This window comes from Mauremys mutica, chromosome 2 (assembly GCF_020497125.1).
Source record: "Mauremys mutica isolate MM-2020 ecotype Southern chromosome 2, ASM2049712v1, whole genome shotgun sequence".
NCBI classification, from domain to species: Eukaryota; Metazoa; Chordata; order Testudines; family Geoemydidae; genus Mauremys; species Mauremys mutica.
In genome coordinates this window covers 196357753-196375050 of record NC_059073.1, presented here as the reverse complement: position 1 = coordinate 196375050, position 17298 = coordinate 196357753, and the positions used below count along the sequence as shown (strand labels likewise).

Genomic DNA, 17298 nt, shown 5'->3' with positions numbered 1-17298 from the left:
TAGTTGGTGCTACACTGGTGCATATCTTGATAAGTGTCACCTTAAGAAGGGGGAATGAGCAGGGACAATGCTATAATAAATAACACCATTTATACATTGCTTCTCATTCTGTTTATCCCACAGTCACTTATTCAACCCAGGAAGCAATAGCTTTCCTCTATAAATCTAATTCATTGTGTGTGTGTGTGTGTGTGTGTCTAACAATATGTTAGATTTGATATACAATACTCAGATTGTATATTCAAAACACCATATATTTTGGCTTAGGAAATACATTTAGACAAATTTATGCTGTATGTATTTTACTTGGTTTACTCTGCACAGCAGGAACCAGGTAATGGCTGTTAGGAATGTACCTACATTTCTGGTGTTAACCCAAGATGTATTGAGAAGTGATTCCATAAAACGAGGGATTTACTTTTACTGCGGACAAATTCATTCTAGCACAAAGCCCTGGGTTTATTACGTGTCTAGATGCAAAAACATTTTCCTGCCTTTTTGTCTGTAGCAGTCAATGATTGTTTTAAAACCCAGTGTCTAATGAATTTGGAGGCAGTTGGATACAAAAATCCACTTAAATTCTCCTTTGAATTGGAGCGAATGTTGGGAACTGGAACATAGACGGTTTTGCCTTGTGGTTAGAGCAGGAGTCATGTCCAGTGGGCAAAGCAGGCCTCCATGTCAGAATGGAAGCAGGGATCAAATCTGGAGTCAACTGTAGCAGAGGCAGAGGGCTGAAACCAGAGTCAGGACCAGGAATCAAAGCTGAAGATAGGACCCAGGAAGACGTACCAAATGCCAGAGCAAAGGATTGGGCCAAAGTCAGTGTCAGAATTCAGAGACAAGATTGGTAGCCAATGGCCCAGAACAAGGTGAAAAGGCAGTAGCTAGAGAGAGGCAAGAATAAGGCACAGAGCAGGAATCAGGAACAGAGTTGTATCAGGAGGCAGGGAAGAGCAGAGTCAAATGTGGCAGCTGCAGGAAATCTGTATAAGTGCTTACACATCCCACCTGGTTCGCTTCCTGGCTTAAGTAGCAGGTGTGAGCCAATCAGGTGGCCACAGGTCTTGGGTGTTCACATAGAACCTCCTGACCTTCCAGATGACCAGCAAGATGCTGCTTTGCTCATCTTCCTTGGTGACAAGAAGGGATTGTCAGTGATCCAGAACCCCCACAGCCCTGGATTCTAGACTTGCACCCTCAGACCCTCACACCGAATCCTGGGGGACTTACTCATTAAAGATAATGGAAGTATTCTCTGAGTAAGGACTGTAAGCTTTGGCTCACTGTCAGGTGACAAGATTGTATAGTCTAGGGAATATCACTGACTTGTGCAGTTGGCTGAATAATAATAAAAATGAATAGATTATTTTCTAATTGTTGAAAATCATTAGTGTGTTATATATTTGATTAGTAGAATTAGACAGGCTAAAAATATCGTGGACTAATTTGACAGTTGATGGAAAAAATGTTTCAAACGCTTTGCAAATATATTTTTTTTTGTCCAGTAGTGCTAACTAGTCAAGAGAACTTAGGCTTCCTTATCATAAAGTTGCTATGCTATGACACAGCCTGCAAGTTGCGGGGGAAGCAGTGGGGATCTAATGGATTTCTGTAGACCTTTTCCCTCTTGGAGACAGGTATATTTTTACTATATTTTGAGCCTCCCAGGCACATAAAACTGGTAAACCAAAGGCTGTGTCATTTCTTGACTAATTGAATCTGACTCCTCCATTTAGCAGATTTAACTTGTATTTTCCCAACCCTTAGCAAGCATTTTCATGTGACAGTCAATACATTTCCCCTTGATCTTGAACTCCAATGAATCTTACCAAGTATACTTCCATAAGGTTGAGAAGTGATACGGGACTTTAAAATAAACATTCTAGCTGACATTCCTTGTTAACTGAATGTAGTGACTCTGGAGCCCTGACAGATCAGTATTCTGTAACGTACATCATATCAAAACTAAATGCCATGATTTGATAATGGAGAAGTTTACACTTTCTTTTTAGCACTTTTTTGGTTTTTTTTTGTTTGTTTGTTTTTCTTTTCACCTGAACATTTACAAGTCCCCAACTTACTCAGTTTATGGTTAATTTGCATTGCACTTTTTCTTACCTACTGAGTGTGTGCCACAGAGGAAGCCTTTAATAGTGAAGTCTCTTCATCCCTCTGCACCTCAAACAATGTTATTATAAAGGGTTTAATGTTTGATGTAATCAGAACTACAAATTTCATATCACTCTGGGACTTTAGTATAAAAATGGAGTTTTGCTGTAAGTGGTTCCAGTGTGGTCAAAATATAGGACCAATTCCTTAAGTTGTTACTGAGTGTTTACACAGGTAAAACGTCCATTGACTCAAAATGAATGAACAACTGTGTTTCCAATCAAAACATGTCTTAAATAATGAGGGTCAGATCCGAAGTTGATGAAAATCAGCATAGTTCCATTGAAGTAAATGGAGTTATGTCAGTTTACAGCAGCCAAGAACTGAATACGCACAATGAACTGTCATAAACATCTAAATATTATGTATGTATTTATTTATTTATGTATGTATATTACAGATGCACCCAAAGCCCCTAATTAGGATGAGGGTGACACTGTGCTAGACATGATACAGATGCATAGGTAGACTTTGTATATGCCCAGAAGATCTGACACTTCCATTTAGCAGAAGGCCAGCTACAGATCAAGATATGTTGTTGTAATTAATCGGTAATATTGAATAATGAATAAACTAGAGAAAAATCATTCTCATATTGAGTGCTTGAAAAGGAAAGGGGTAATCAACTGACTGAATTATTAATTTTGAATTATTCACCCAGCTCCAGTTCCATTGATCTGCCTTTCCTATGCTGTGCTAAACACAGTTTAGTTGTGCCTATCTTATTTGGGGGCATGAGAATGAAGTTGAGCTTCCTCATAGACCTGGCATTCCAGGATCCTGTATAGTAAAGGTTCTCTCAATATCGACTCAAAGACAGCCATCACTAATTAAATATAATTTCTAAAAACAGAGATGTGCTACCTCTTGAAGATGATGTTTCTAAAATAGGTTGGTTCAGTAAGGCAGTAGCAGCAGCAGTGGTAGAAGGCCAGTAAAAGAAGTATTGCTAAAGGAATTGGAAAGGGAAGATAACATATTTGTTAATGGTGAAATACATCTCACCAATCAGCACTGTGAATCTCTTATACAGAGTGGGCCAGATGGAGCAGCTTTAATCACATCAATGAGCAATTATACTTCAATGAAACTACTTGTGTGAGTAAATGTTTACTGACACGAGCTCACAAACAGACTAGCTCAAGATAATTTTCTAGCATCAAATCCAGATGTTCCAATGATGTCAATGAGAATTTTAACCGAGTTAAATTTAGTAAGGACTTCAGGCTTAGGCCTGTATGTCATATTCTGAACCAATATAACATATGATTTAACTTGTTTCCATTTAACATTACATTCAAATCCAAGTTCCATGCAGGCAATAGTTGAAGAAGATGCTATAGAGAATTAGTAGAGTGTGAGGAGGAAGGGAGAATTTTAACTTTAATGCTGAATAGTCTTAAAGTCTAGACTCAAGCATTAAACAAAGTGTCTTGGTGAAATTATATAACATTTTGATAGCAGAGTTGGGTGGAATTAGCACAAACAGAAGAAAGAGATCCAAATTGTAAAAGAATGTGCTATAGGTCAAGAGTAAAGCCATGTTTCTTTCTGTTTTCATGCAGATATAAACAGTAAACTATAAATTCCATCAGATACATTAATGTTTTAATACACTGTCTAATCCATTATTTTGTGGTTTATTTATTCACTGCAAGTACATTGGGGGGAAATGTTGCCCAATGTGGTACAGTTCCTTTTTGTCTCTGTATCTTCTTTACATTAAGTAATGAACAAGCTAAGCAGCTGGCATAAGAACTGAGACACATTTTGGCTATTTACTACATGAGTCATTCATGTCCTTTTCTATTGACCTGGAGTTCTTGATTTCCTTTTTAATATTCAATGAACACATTAGTACAGACTAGCTGTTTGCAAATAAATCATGTTCTGTACTGTACCTTGCTTCAGAACATGATTAGACGGTTTGCCATTTCCAATGAGTGCAAATAGTAAATGAGATGTTTCATAATGAGGAACAGTCCTGGAAATAGGAATTTAAAAGCTCATGTTGGGCCTCTGTTTCCAATAAATCAATAGTTCATGCTGATAGAAATGTACATGAAAGGATAACTGCTCTATAGAATATCTAACATTAATATTGCTTTTAACAAAGTGATTGGTTTTGCTCTGTCATAGCTAAAGAATAGTGGATCGCAATATGGAATATTTTGTTGTTCCCTCCCAGTGCATGTGATTGCAAAATATGTGGATACCAAACACTAAGTCCTTAAATTTGTAATTATCTTATTCATACAGTCTATAATATAAAAAGTTATTGTAAATATAAACTGTTAACCCCTTTTCTGCTTGGCAAGTACCATTGTGTAGCAGCCTGGTAATTCCAAAATAAATCTTGATTATTTCAATCTTTGAAACCCAAAGTCAGGTTACATAACAATGTAATGATTTTTGGAATCTATTGAGTCTGACTCACCTCTCACTCCATTGATTTTCAAACCAATGTAACTGAGAGATGAATCAGAACCACAAAGTGTAATTAGTGCCCTGTAGTTCAAAATTTTTCTAAAATGGCCATCCACATTTAGATTTCTAGTCCTTGTTAAGGCTTCAAAGACCTTAAATATGGTCTTAAATCTTATGCTGTTCAGCATATTGTTTCAGAGTATGTGTAAATCCCATGGAATTCATTGGCATTTAAGCACTTACGTTTTTGTTGATTTTGGGCTTTAGACACTTAATTATGTGCGCCTGATTTTCAAAAGTGAGGAGGCACTCCAATAATATTTGTTAAGTAAAGGGAAGTTCAATAGTTATATACTGTAGTGACTCCTTGAGGCACAGTAAAGCTGTCTGCAAAATGTTTTGTTGTGTTTCCACAGAAAATTTTGGCTTTTTAGTGAAAAATTAAAACCCTAACTATTTCAACTGAAAACTGAAATAGTTTGATTCTGAAATGCTGCTATAGTGCTTCATGGGAGGTGTAATCTGAGTGGTTCATGCTCCCATTCTTGTCTATGGGCAGGGTCTTTTGGATGAACTACATCTCACGTGATACACCACAGTCTCCCCTCTTGGTGAGAGGGAGGACCATGGTGCATCATGGGAGATGTTGTCTGGCATATCCAACTCAAAATATGTCAGTTTTCAGCCAAAATCTGAAAACTTTTCAGTTTTCATTCATTTGATATTCAATAAAAAATCAAAATTTTCCTCAGAAAGCAGAAACTTTGCACAAAAAATATTCATTTAATTGTGAACCCAAATGTCCATTGAAAAACTGGCTTCAATGGAAAATTTTCAACCATCTCTAGTGCTCAGAACTTTTGAAAATCACGTTACTTATGTAAGTGCTTAAATATGGATCGAGGAGTCTAACTTTAGGTGTGCATTATTTTAACATCTCAGTCTATATTTTTATATGGCTTCTCCCTCCAACATCTCCATTCTGTCTCCGATGCAGCACCTTTTGTATCCTACCAGAACTCATCTATAAAGATTCTATCATCTCCTCGTTAATTCTGTCCTGGAGACTCACTTCTCATCTGACTTCTTCATGAAATCTGCCAACTAATAGTGACTGGACCGATCATCAGTTGGTGAAAGAGGATAATCTTTGTGCTCTGCTATCATGCAAATAATAATTCAATGGAAAATGAGCACTAAAGGCCTGTTCCTGCAAAATATTGAACAATCTTGCAAGGTGCTGAGTGCTCTAAGCATATCTTCAGTGAATATTAGGGGCATTCAGAATTTTTCAGGAAGTGCTCAACACCCCACAGAATGCAACCCTGCAGTAGCTATTTTTGTGGGTTTCTGATTAATTTATAAAATGTGAGAGTTTAGTTTGTACCTGTTATTCAAAACTCAAGATAAAAATAGACTTTAATAAAGTGTTCTGAGCAGCCTGGGTGCTGTTTTATGCCTTATAAATTATACGTGGATACAGTGTGTGTTGTGGGGGAGGAAGGGAGAGGGAGAAAAGAAAAGAAAAAAACACACACACATAGCAAATGTAATGTTTTTTCTTCAACCATTTAAATCACTTTGTTTTGGATTCAAAGCAAATATGACCATATTCAAACTGAGGAAGCTGAGCAAGGCAGCAGAAGCTCAACAAAATTGATTTTCCTTCACCTCACACTTCCTCAACGTAAAGTAGTATACATAAGTGTGTGTGTGTATATGGCGTGGCGGCTTCTCTTCTGCATGTCAGATACCTTGCTCTCATCACTGTTGGCTCTACCACTGTAAATTACAGTGCAACCATGCTGAGTGTTTTCTTAGGCCTGCAGGCAATGTTCAAACACTTTGACTCTACTTTTCTGTCTCATTGTGGAAAAAAAAATAAAAGATTCTTTTGACTGCTGCCCAAGACCCAATTTACTCATTTTTTCCCACTGCAATGTGGTGTAGAGATGCATCTGTAACTATTAGGTGAAATTGATCCAAAGGCTGTGCATGCACTACACCAGCGGCTCTCAAACTGGAGGTCGGAAACCCAAAGTGGATCGCAATCCCATTTTAATGGGGTTGCCAGGACTGGCGTTAGACTTGCTGGGGCCTAAGCCCAAGCCCTGCCGCTGGAGACAAAGCTCAAGCCTCACAACCCAGGGCTGAAGTTGAAGCCCAAGGCCTTCAGCCCTGTGTGGCAGGGCTCAGGTTACAGGCCGCCTGCCTGGGGCTGAAGCAGTGGAGCTTGGGCTTTGGCTCCAGGTGGTGGGGCCGGGGCATTGCCCCTCCACCCTCTTGGGGCATCAGGGCTTGGGCGGACTCAGGCTTTGGTCCCCGCTCCTGGGGTTGTGTAGTTATTTTTGTTGTCAGAAGGGAGTCACGGTGCAATGAAGCTTGAGAACCCTTGATCTACACTATGAGCTAGCGTGTGATTCCCAGCTCATGTAGACATACTCGCACTAGCTAGCATGCTAAAAATACTCATACTTGCACTTTGAGCTAGCATGCTAATGATAGTGTAGCCTTAGTAGCCCAGGTGGCAGCAGCAGCAATACAAACCTACTTGAACCCCGTGAGTACATACTCAGGACAACAAGCCCAGGTTGCCACTATAGGTGCCCATTTTACCATGGCTACACTACTATTTTTAGTGTGCTAGCTGAGATGAAAGCTAGTGCGAGTATATCTACATGAACTCGTAGTGCAGACATACACTGCCAACATGCTGTCATGTTGGCTGTGTATCAGTACCAGTGTAGTGTCTTATCCAAAATGTGTCAAGTTGGGCCCCCCAAAAATTGCCAGTCATTTTGAAAATCTAGGCCCATATTTTAATGTTACAATGAGTAATTCTGGTTTTGTTTGTGTCAGGATGTACGCTTCTTGGCAAAATATGTCTCATTGCTTCGCCGCTTTATTGCCATCGGTTTTTGTTCTGTTGCATCTGATATATCATTCTTAGATTTTTCGTTCATGCCCATCACCATAGAGCTAAGCAATTATGTTTAAACTACAGATTTCAGTGTTTTGGTTATGTTTTATAAATGGGAAGTCTTAGAGATTTTGACATTATCTGTAGATTTGGGTCCCTCCTATGAAAAAAGTAAAGAAATTGCTATTTGAAGTTCTGAGGCTTTAATGCTGGTTTATTATTGTTAATTAATTATTTGTGAACATCAAAGATAGTTCTATGTGTCTCACAAGAATGTGGTAGCTGCCCTAAATTTAGGAAGACACAACAAATGAGTGTCATAAACAGATGACATTTGGGCAGGCAGGAGGATGGTAATAAAATCACACAATTGATAAATGCACAATGAGTGTCTCAGAGGCTAAGGGTGGGGTTCATGTATGTTAGCTCTCCTCCCCTTCGCATCTGGTAGGCTTCATGACTTCATCCCTTTTGGGAGGGATTTGAATATGGTGGAACTATTAGCTAGAGGAATAGGTAGCTATAGCTTGAGGTGGCTCCATTGACTTACAATGGTATACAGGCTAAAAACTCTACCTATCCCGCCAAAAGTGGGAATAGTCTTTTAAGAAACCCACAATGTTATTTAATAGAATACTCCACCCAAGTCAGGAAATCTCGTACAGGAAAGGTATAATTTTTAAGGCTTCAGAACTGTAATTTCCTTAATTAAAGATTTATGAAAATTAGTATCCTTGTTTAATATTACAGGAGTAGTCTCTCAGAGCAATGAGACTTCACTGAACACAAGGGAGGTCCACGCTCTCTGTAGCTTGGTGGATTAAGAAGATCTCTGTGATGCCAGGGTCAGTACTTCAGTGATTTAGGACAGAAAGAATCATATATTTACATTGTAATTATAGAAATTATATGGTGGTAGTGTCTAAATAAGCTACCATGTCATGGTAATTATCCTAACATTAAATAGTCAACCGTCACCACATAAGGAACATAGATTATTACCACAGTTCTACATATTGGAGCTCTTAAACAGAATTACTGTGTAATCTGCAGGGCACTGAATCATCCGAGACCATGTAGGTCTTCCCAGCATAGCACTGCTGAAGAGAATACTACTAAGCAGAAAATTACTACTGTGTTTTATTATTATTGAATGATTTTGCAAGACACATGATAACTAGGGGCCAGGTCCTGCAGACACTTAATTTTACTAATGTGAGTGATCAATGGGTCTACTCGTAAATAAAGCTAAACATGTATACAAGGATACCTGTCTCTTTATGGACACTATATCATGAATCCATATGATATTCAAAAGATTGACATAGTATTTTTAATGTGCAAGATATAATATGATTTTATATATGATATAAGATATTTTCTAGTAAGTTGCTTTTTCCTGATTCTTGTTTCATAATTATTTCAGACAAGGTCTTGGGGAGGAGTTGGGTGGGTGGGGCAGCTCAAACAATTAAACTCTAAACAACACAGTGCTTGCTGTCTGGTTTCTTTAGATGCTCATAGACTCATAGACTTTAAGGTCAGAAGGGACCATTATGATCATCTAGTCTGACCTCCTGCACAATGCAGGCCTCAGAATCTCACCCACCCATTCCTGTAACAAACCCCTAACCTATGTCTGAGTTATTGAAGTCCTCAAATTGTGGTTTGAAGACCTCAAGCTGCAGAGAATCCTCCAGCAAGTGAGCCGTGCACCATGCTGCAGAGAAAGGCGAAAAACCTGTAGGGCCTCTGCCAATCTGCCCTGGAGGAAAATTCCTTCCCGACCCCAAATATGGTGATCAGTTAAACCCTGAGTATGTGGGCAAGACTCACCTTCCAGCACCCAGGAAAGAATTCTCTGTAGTAACTCAGATCCCACCCCATCTAACATCCCATCACAGTCCACTGGGCATACTTACCTGCTGATAATCAAAGATCAGTTGCCAAATTAATTGCCAAAATTAGGCTATCCCATCTATAGTACCTCATGTCAAACTTAGGCTAGGTCTGTAGTGAGTGTCTGCACAGAAGCACTACAGCATTTCTAGTGAAGATATAGGCATATTTCCTATATCATAGCTATAATAGCTTATTTTTTTCAATATGTTGTTGAAAATTTTTATTTAGTTTCAATTCTTTGTAAATTGGGTGAGATCTGGGGTTTAATCCAAAAAGCCCGTTGAAGTCAATGGAAGGATTCCCATTGCCTTCAATTGATAATAGATCAGATCCCTAATGCTCAAATGTAACTGCTGCAAACAGATACATGCAGGAGAATTCATGGCATTGTTTAAGGGACATTCTGTATAGTATATTAGAAATGAATGTCTTTCAGCTTGTAATGGCCATGATTTTTATTTATTTTTTGCCATTTAATGTACGTGACATTTTACTCAAGACTGTTACATATGGTTAATATTTTCTGTGGATGAGAATACATTTAATACTGGCTGAGTGGTTAAAACAAACTGAGCCATTCTCAGTAGAGCAAAAATAAGCATGTTGGATGTGAAAATCTAAATTGTTCCTCTCTTGGATTTTCAGAACTGAATAAATGTGGTTTCCACATGGATTTTCTACAAATAGATTTCATGATGGTTTTCCAAAATTGCTTATTAGATGTGGAATTCTCAAGAAAATTGTAGATATGACTCTACTTAGAAACAAGCACTTGGATCTGCTGTCAATTTTATGTTTTAAAAACAAGCAAGAGTTGTTATAGGGAGCTCTGTAGCCAATCTCACATGATGACCTGTTTTATTTATTACTTTGCTGACTGAAGATTTTCAAGGGTGCCATAATATTCTACATTTTATGTACAAATTGCAAAGTATTTCCCTTCCTATCTCTTGTTTGAATTCTAGTGTGTTCCTTACATTGCAACTAGCTTATTTGGACTTTACATTTATTTATGAACTAATCCATACTTTACAATTTATAAGAACAAGACCAAGATGATAGTTTTGGCTGAACTTAGAAATCAATGACTATGTATTACAATTAGGGCTGTCGATGAATCTGAGTTAACCCTTGGGATTAACTCAAACAATCGTGATTTAAAAAATTAGGGTTAGGGTGATGAAAAAAATTAATCATGATTAATTGCAATTTTAATCAGACTGTTAAGCAATAGAATAACAATTGAAATTTATTAAATATTTTGGATTTTGTCTACATTTTCATATATATTCTGTGTTGCAATTGAAATCAGTGTGTTATTTTTTATTACAAATATTTGCACTATAAAAATGATAAAAGAAATACTATTTTTCACTTCACCTCGTGCAAATACTGTAGAGCAAATAAAGTATCTATTTGTCGTGAAAGTGCAACTTATAAATGTAGATAATTTTTGCTACATTACTACACTTAGAAACAAAAATATGTAAAACTTCAGAGCCTACAAGTCCATTCAGTCCTACTTCTTTTTCAGCCAATCACTAAGACAGACAGATTTGTTTATATTTACAGGAGATAATGCTGCCCTCTTCTTATTTATAATGTCACCAGAAAGTGAGAACAGTCATTTGCATGGCACTTTTGTAGACAGCATTGCAAGGTATTTATGTGCCAGATATGCTAAACATTCATATGCCTCTTCATGCTTCGGCCAGAGGACATGCCTCCATGCTGATGATGCTCATTTAAAGAAATAATGCATTAATTAAATTTGTGACTGAACTCCTTGGGGAAGAACTGTATGTCTCTGCTCTGTTTTACCCACATTCTGCCATATATTTCATGTTATAGTAGTCTCAGATGATGACCCAGCACGTGTTGTTCATTCTAAGAACATTTTCACTGCAGATTTCACAAAATACAAAGAAGATACCTATGTGAGATTTCTAAAGATAGCTACAGCACTTGACCCAGGCTTTAAGAATCTGAATTGCCTTCCAAAATCTGAGAGGGACAAGGTGTAGAACATGCTTTCAGAAGTCTTAAAAGAGCATAACTCCAGTGTGGAAACTACAGAACCTGAACCACCAAAAAAGAAAATCAACCTTCTGCTAGTGGCATCTGACTCAGATAATGAAAATGAACATGTGTCAGTCTCCACAGCTTTGGGCTGTTATCGAGCAGAACCCGTCACCAGCATGGATGCATGTATTATGGAATGGTGGTTGAAGCATCAAGGGACATATGAATCTTTAGCATATCTGTCATGTAAATATCTTGCGACGCTGGCTACAACAGTGCCATGTGAACAACTGTTCTCACTTTCAGGTGACATTGTAAACAAGACGCAGGCGCCATTGCAAATGTAAACAAACTTGTTTGTCTGAGCAATTGGCTGAACAAGAAGTAGGACTGAGTGGACTTGCTAGCTCTAAAATTTTACATTGTTTTATTTTTAATGCAGTTTTTTGTGTACATAATTCTACATTTGTAAGTTCAAATTTCATGATGAAGAGATTTCACTACAGTACTTGTTTTAGGTGAATTGAAAAATACTATTTCTTTGTTGTTTTTTTACAGTGCAAATACTTATAATACAAAATATAAAGTGAGCACTCTACACTTTGTAGTATGTGTTGTAATTGAAATCAATATATTTGAAAATGTAGAAAACATCAAGAACTATTTAAATGGTATTCTATTATTGTTTAACAGTTAGATTAATCACACAATTAACAGCAATTAGTTTTTTAATCGCTTGACAGCCTTAATTACAATGAATTTGTATTGCAAGACATGTTTTATAAAGGAAGAAGGATGTTTGTAATAAATGTTAGCGCAGTCGCAACTGATGTGCACTAGCCATATACTATAGGTGGTTATACTGCAGTCAAATGTAAGTATCATCCTCAAAAACTAGTCTACTGAGAACTGTTGTACTAGCCAGAGTGATCATGGTTGGTGGCGTTGCCCCAGGCATCATGTAGTGAAGTTTCCACATATGGTTCAATCCTGTGAACCCCACGGGTGGGACCAGGTAGGATCAGGACATGCACCCTTTTGTGCATTGATGGAGAGTTTGCATGCATGTTGTGCTGGGGTGTTTTTGTCACTCCTGGCGATATGTTCAAAGATTGCGCAACACTGCTTTTGAATATAATGAGTGATTGAAGAAAGGCCAGATCTCTGTGAGATTATGACATTTAAACAAATTCAAACCACTTTGTGCTCAAGATTTGGCACTGACAGTGGATATGGAATGTCTCTAGCTTCTTCAAGCTTGCCTATAAGGGAGGGCAGGTTTCTAACCTGTATTGCAACTCAGGTTGTACATGGGTTTGATAGATCCTAAACTTTGTCTCAGCACAAAGACTTTTTTGCATCCATAAGCAAGACATTGACTTAATGCAGGACGAAGAGAGACCTATTAATCAAAACATCCATTTTGCTGTGACCATTTAAACTCTGCTTGCAGCATAAGTAGATGAACTCATCACTGCTATCACAGTACTCTGCCCAACCTGCATCAGTGTTTCTGGTGGCCCAGCTCTGAGGTCCCGGACCTTCTGCCATGAAACATACAATCCCACAGTGTGGCCACCATCTTGAAGACCTTGGAGAGTGGGGTTGAAATTCTGTGGCTTTTCCATAAGCAAGATAGCATCGTCATGTCAGTCTTGGTCAGAGAACACTTGACCAAGCTTGATTCTGATGTGTGGGGTGGCAAATCCTAATATCCAGTCAATAGCTCAACAGAATAGTGCCAAGGTGAGACTGTGTCCCTGCTGCACACCTGAAGTTGTGTAGAAATGTGGCAAAAGCCATGAACCAATGCACACTCTCGCTCTAGTAGCAGTTTTAAGATCATGCACCAGATTGTGGGGGAGGGATAGCTCAGTGGTTTGAGCATGGACCCGCTAAACCCAGGGTTGTGAATTTAATCCTTGAGTGGGCCATTTAGGGATCTCAGGCAAAAATCTGTTTGGGGATCGGTCCTGCTTTGAGCAGGGGAGTGGACTAGATGACCTCCTGAGGTCCCTTCCAGCCCTGATAGTCAATGATTCTATATGATTTAGCAGAACATCTGGAACACCAACAACCAAAGTGCTGACCTCTCAACTGAATCAAAAGCCTTTTTGATGTCAATCTGTGCCCCATAAAGTAGACTGTTAAATTCTTGGTATAACTCAGTCTGAAGCTGAAGAGTAAAGACAGCATTCCTTTTTGACCACCCAGCTGTAAAACCTGATTGCTATGAATGATGATTTAAGCATCATTTTCTATTTAATTATTAAAAGCTTTCAAAGTTTGACTGAGATGACAAGCAGAGAGAGGGTCAAACTTGATTATTTAATTTAAAATCTTCAGAACAGAGCCCAGGTCCAAATGTAATGTGTGTTGACCTATTTCAATACTGAACCGACCTGGAACACCAGATCAAATGGCCACTGAACTTTTGAGAAATTCAGTTTCTGGATCCGAGCATCCTTATTTGGACCCTCTTTTAGGCATAATCAAACAATGGGTTAGGATCTCAACTTTCCTCGTACCGTGGACATTTGTACTCCTCCCCCATTTTGTTTGAAACTTTGTGCATTTTGTTTTTAAGAGAAACCCACAACTGGACTAATGGACATTGTGGGCCAGGATATGGGAACATTGGCAGAGATGCACAGCACAACTTGCATAACAACTTCACATGGTATAACTGGCCTGACCAAGGTTGTTATTCCTAGAGATGAGTTAGAGTTAAGGCTGAGAATATATAGCCCTTTAAAACAGCACTTGTGGAATGTTGATAATGTAGTCTTTAAAGAAAATGCTGGGAACCTAGAAAATTGGAATTAAAGATTCTTATTCTGACCTGTCTTCCCAACAGACTTCCCTTTGTGAGCTACAAACACAGCAGAAGGGGGTCAGGATGGATTGTGGGAAGATCCATATATTTTTCTGAAACTGACACTAAGTTTCTTATAAAATATCTTGAAAATATGTTGAAAAGGGCTCTCAAATTTGACAGTAGGTGGTGCACAGCTATTTGCTGATGCCAGCTGTCTGCTACCAGTGTAATGTACAGCAGAGGTTCTCAACCTTTCTTTCAAATGCCCTCCCAACATGCTATCAAAACTCCATGACCTAGTGAGGGAGGGGAGGTGATGGCTTCAGTTGTGGGGTGGGGGGGCAGCTTTGACCCCAGAGGGCTGCTGTGGGTGGGGCGGCTCGGGAGCCCCATGGGATGGGAGGCTCATGGCTTTTTCCCCACAGGGCAGGGGACTTGGGGCTTCTGCTGTTTGGGGTGGGGGGACAGCTTGGGGCTAGGGATATTGGGGTGGGGCTGCCCCACTTTCCAATAGGGCAGCTTCAGCTGGGGCTGGGGCTGGGGACACTGGGGCTCAAGGCAGCTTCTGCCAGGGCTTGGGGCTCGGGTTTCAGCCCCATGGGGTGGCTTCTGCCATGGCTCAGGGTGCCTGGGCATGAGGCTTCTTCCCCAGAGAGAGCCGTGCTGGAGATCAGGGCTTTAGCCCAGAGTGGGTGGCTCTGGCTCCTGCCCCACAGGGTGCCGGGATTCAGGATTGCAAGCTTCAGCTGCCGGGCTCTAGGGCTCAGGGCTCCCAGTGGCCCTGCTTGGCAGACCCCCTGAAATGGCTCGCCGCCTCTCAGTGGGCCAGGGACCCCCAATTCAGAACCACGATATAGGACCGATGGAAGAAGGAAATGCATTATGGGTTCACCTTGACACTTAATATCACTTTATTTGACAACTGAGCTGAGAGGGAGGATGGAAAGCGGGGAGCTGGCTGAGGCATAAGGAGGCTTCTCTGCAGAATCTATACATTCCAGCTCCTTTTTCTCCTCTATGGGGAGAGGAACAGATATAAAGCTTCTTCTCAAATATGTGGAGTACCTCTGGCCAGGCTGTGTAGAGTGCATGGTAATGTGTAGAATGGATGGATGTGTAGAAAGGTGGTTTAAGAGTTGTTTCAAGCCACAGGGTAACTACGGTTAGTTTCCAGCTCATATATGGCCCAGTCAGGCATCCACTGACATCAATTACAGTCTTTCCATTGACATCAGTTGGCACTGAATTGAGCCTATAGCAAAGGTGCTTAAGGTAGATTGCATTACATTTTGATCTCAAATAGCCTCTGAAATAAACTCATCAGCTGCTGGTCTGCAACCAACAATCACTTTATTATTTTGATTTTCTTTACAGAACACAGACTTAAAATGTGTGCATAATTTTTAAGGTAGAGTGACAAAACCTGTTTAGCTTTCTATAATGTATTTTCTTTAGCTTTCTATACTGTAGCTTTCTTTTCTTTAGCTTTCTATATTGTATTCAGAGATGGAATTTTTTTTAAGCACCATTAATGTGAAAATACTGTACTACCCCTTCCTTCAACCCTTAGCAGTTATAATCATAATGTCTACCCATTAACAAGAAAGCTGGAAATATATAAGACCATCTCATTAGCTGCTCTAGATGTAAAGCTCCAGAGTTTACAACCATTTATGCCACCTGGGAGTCTGACAGTAATCCAATTTGTATATATTATACAAACTTACTAAAGATATCCCAAAAGCAAATGGATAATATAGCTTAAAATAGGTGTTTCAAACTTCACCCATCATGTAAAGAAGCTTAGAATCAGTGCAGTGAAATTCTACAGAAGTGTTACTTTAATTATTTTGGGGAAAACACTATGTGATGAAAGTATCATGTGTTTCTCTTAACCTTTGGACACTTAGTATACTGGATGCTTAAATGGTGTATCAATATATATTTAATCAACATGACAGCAAGGCTTAATCCTAATTGGTGATGAACAGGTTAATTAACAGAGACAGAATGGTTTGTTAATCTGTCACTAAGCAAGAAGATGCACGTTACTTTTTGTAGCACTGACTGTTCAGCTTTCAGTAAAAAATTACCGAGCGTCACACTGCTTGCTTTTCTGTTACACTCAGAGAGCTCTGAGGTTGACTGCAAAAGCTGTATCAGGAACTTATAGAATGTGACTAGGACACCTTATGGACATAGCATGTATAAGTGGCTCCTGATAATAATTAAAGCCCCAATTTAGCAAATCACTTAAGGTGGTGCTTAAGTCCCACGTTGAATAGGAATGGACATAAGCATTGCTTAAGTGCTTCACTGAAAGCACTTGAAAGTGAAAGTCCTAATGAATTCAGGTTGCAATACATACTCTTATTTATGCACATACATACAAAATATTCTAAGGGAGCCTTTAAAAAATTTACTATCCCACTCACCCACGGTGAGTAGTTCTTGTTTTTGTTTTTTTTGTTTTCTGGAGATTTTTTTTAGAGAGATGAATGGGTGGAACATTTTGTGTTTTTAATTATCTTCAATCAGTGTGGTTAAGGATAAGTGACTATTTTAAAGATATTGCAAGCAATCCCAGGAGAACAACCCACAGAGGCAGTGTTCCAGATGATGAAATTTCCATCCTGATTTCATCTGGAGCATAAAATGACTTGTATGTTTGTTATATAGGGATGTCGGTAAATGCATATTTTAATCAAAACTGGGGGGAAATTTGCAAAAAAAAAAATCATGAATATGTTTTGCAAATTCTCAAACAAACCAATCACATTCATATCTATTTTGATTGATATTCAGAATTATTCATGACAGCAAAGTTTGAAAAATAATCTTTTTTTTTCAGAAAGAGAGAGAAATTAATTTAATGACAAATCTAGTTCAGGCAGAAATTGAAAGAGTTTGCAAATATTAGGTCATCCAATCATTTAGTGACTCGGGAGCAACATCATATTGCATCTAGGAGGATTTAGGTGACCAATCACATGATATAAATGGTGAATCGTGAATAGCAAATATACCTCTTCCCCTA

At 38.9% G+C, this 17298-nt stretch overlaps 1 protein-coding gene across 1 annotated transcript in view; it reads left to right on the top strand.

Moving 5' to 3' along the window:
- The window catches only part of CNTNAP2 (contactin associated protein 2), a 1334251-nt gene that overhangs the window by 460983 nt on the left and 855970 nt on the right, over positions 1-17298 (top strand). The gene's annotated exons all lie outside the window — the stretch shown is intronic.